Genomic DNA, 3,373 nt, shown 5'->3' on the forward strand with positions numbered 1-3,373 from the left:
AACTTTTAAGGTTGTTCGACTTGACTTGATCCAATTTTCCAGCAGACGTTACAGAACGGAGGCCGTACTTAACATTGGCCTTAGTCATCATTTCTGGCGGTGCTTGGTAATCAAAAGAACTTGGATGACAGTTAGCAGCCATCTCCAACTCCAGAATACTTGCCGCATCGCCTCCCAGCTACATCAGCACTTCTGAGTGGCAGCTGGAATATTGACTTTGCTGAATTGGACATTAGAGACGGTTGGAGTGTGCGGCAGCTTGTCACAGCTGGGCGTTTTAAAATAAATGATCAGTCTTTTTATAATGCCATGTCGGCGAGTAAAAACTGTGAGCTTATGCCCTAAAATCACGATACAGCCCAGTGGTGATTAGGAATCAAGGCCAGAAGAAAATTGTTCTTTTATGAATATATATATATATTTTAGAATAGTGATTCAATAGTGGCATTGATTTGAATAAGTCAACAATGTTCATCGTCCTAACAGTGCTGTTTTTGAAATCTCAGGGCCCAAACACCAAGTGGTGTGAAGATACTTTTGGATTTCATCCATCCAGCCATCCATTCATTTTCTGAACCGCCTCTCCTCACTTGGGTTTATTATGAAACACCTTTTTTGGGGGGTCAAAATATGCCTGAAAACCTTTTATTTTTTTATTATTATTTTTAAAGTGATGTTATTCTGGTAATCCAGAAAATGACCCCTCAAAAGGTAGTGCTCTGAAGAGTGTTAATTACCGCAGGACACCAGTTTCACCAATCAACATGAAATTCGGTGGACATGTCGATCATAACCAGATGGTCAAAAAAGTCTCAAGGACGCATGCTTGAAATTAAACAAGAATAGTGCTATTTGCTTTGAAACAGCCATTTTGAAGAATTCCAGTGCTTGTACTTTGACAGACTACTGATGGGAAATTCACAAAATGTGCTTCAATTTGCAAGTATCTTTTCGAAATGCCACCATTGCTGGCAGAGCAGAAAGGTTTGACCAATATGAGGATTCACCATTAAAAAAAGGGGAATACGAAGGTCTGAACATAATCGCTGCTTGCAGCTTTATTCTTAGTACAAATGAATTTCCTTTTTCGGGGCCTCAAAGTGTGTTTGTATCCTCGTGAAAAATTATGGCGTCTGTTTTTTTTTGCCTTTGCCATCGGAGCGTGGCTTCAAAGTTTGATGATCATTTTATGAAAGACAAGAGAGGTTGCAAGTTTCTGCTCATTTAACAATATTTACTGTGTTGTTTGTACTACATCATACTGACAGCTGTTTCTAATATTTTGACCTCGTGTGTCTAAAAAAAAAAACAGCTGCATTAATTAACATACTGTTAAGTATAAATATCTCTATTTACTGTTAAATACAAATATCTCTGACATTGCCAATCAAAACTGAGCAATCTCTTTATTTTGACAATTTGTCTAAATAACAAACAAAACAAAACAAACAGCCGCATTAATAAATGTACTGTTAAATATAAATATTTCTCTGACATTGCCAATCAAAACTGAGCCTTCTCTTTGTGTTGAGGCAGAATTTTTGTATTTGATCTCTTTTGTATTGGATCGTTTGTATTGCCTGGTGCATCTCCAATGGGTAAGACCATGCGCAGTCATTATGGCACTACATCGCCGGATAACCCTTCAAAGAAGATAATTTTTGTCACCCTGGAGGGTGTGCAACTGTGCCGGTTCTCATTTCGGCGCTAATGACACGCTGTATTAAAAAGCTGTCTCACAAATGCACGAGGAATGGTAGATCCCATTTTACGGTCATTTAAATGTCAAGCTGTTTTCGCACATCTGTTCCTCCGGGGTGTGAGAAAAAACACATGCATGGGATAAAAGATGTGTTTTTAATGAAGAGTAATGAACCCAGTGGTCGCGTTACGGCGACAACGCGTGTCATCGTGACATCTCTCCCGGCGTTGACTGAGCGCGCTTGCTAGTCCGACTTCTCGCTCCACCCCCTTCGAGCAAGTGAAGCCTTTTCTGCATATTTGATTGCGTGTGATGCGAGCCTCAAGTGGCCACCGCGGGAGTGGGGGGATGGTTGTCGGCACACAGCTGATGTAACTTTTCCTATAAATACATGAGCGCTTGTTTTGGGCACACTTTGGCGGTGGGCAGCTGTCCTTCGCTTCAAATCCACCTTAATGTTTGACCACTTCTTTTTTTTTTTACGTTAGCGTGTGTGCGTTGTTCCGACTCCACAACATTGACAGCGGCACACGTGCTGTCACTCCTCTGTCGCGAGTTGTTAACGCCAGAGGACAGCGTGCCAAAAGATGATTTCCTTGCGCACCTCCACTTCATTGAGCAACTTTCACATTTAGAAAAACAAAATTTCTTCATTACCTTGCTCATTGTCCTTTTTTCCTGATCATACAGAGATCAGGATCTCAGGTGCAGGGTTCATTTAAATATGACAGGAAAGGGTCAGCTCCTCCAACGTGCGCTCATTTCCACGTTGATTGGAATGTACGAAGGAAATGTGCTTGGATTCATGCGTATGCACAGATCCATACATCTGGATATTTTTGTGCGTACGACGTTTTCTGGATTTCAGCGTACGCCATGTTTCAGTAGGAAATCCACGCAAGTCTTTGTACATGAGGCCCCTGGTCTTCAGTTTAACACAGTAGTTGCTGTCACACTTAGACTAACCATGCTATCAGAAGCATTACAATTACTTGGAACCGTGAAGTACAGTTACTCTACAGCTTCACCACATCTAAAGACTGACATTATCTTAAATGTGCTCTTGTTGTCTTTTGCAAAGGCATAATTTTTGGATGCAGCTCATGTAATGGATCTCAGTTGCATGTCCAGGTGTGCCTAATGTGGTGTTCGGTGGGTTTATATTCCTCCAAGTGCTCATTCATTACCATCGAGGCCTCGCCACCACAGAATCTGCCTTGAGGCCTTTTGAAGTGTGAGAAGTACCTGGCAACACTTGAGCTCTTTAGTGTCTCAACATGACTCCCCGAAGGCCACACCGCCAACAAAGGAAGCTCTTTAGGTTAGAACACAAGACAAGTTAGGGTCGGAGAGACTAGACATTTGCATGCCGCAAGCCCCTCTGAGCATTGGGGCCATTAAACGGGGCAGAGTAGGTAGAAGCGCCCAAGCTGATCATCATCAGTTATTCAGCAGGCGCATGTAGGAATATTGACACCAGTGGACACATCTCCCGCGTTAATGGAGCATTGTGAAAGCAACGAATATGGATGTTGGCAAATTTGAGGACAAAACCTGCCGGAAACATAAAGCAGCCTATCATGCGAACTAACCGAGATTGATGGAGGTCAAGTAGTGGTTAGCACTGCTGCCTCACTGCAACAAGGTCCTGGGTTTGAATCTTGACTTATC

The sequence above is a fragment of the Phyllopteryx taeniolatus genome, chromosome 14, assembly GCF_024500385.1.
Source record: "Phyllopteryx taeniolatus isolate TA_2022b chromosome 14, UOR_Ptae_1.2, whole genome shotgun sequence".
In the NCBI taxonomy this organism is placed as follows: Eukaryota; Metazoa; Chordata; class Actinopteri; order Syngnathiformes; family Syngnathidae; genus Phyllopteryx; species Phyllopteryx taeniolatus.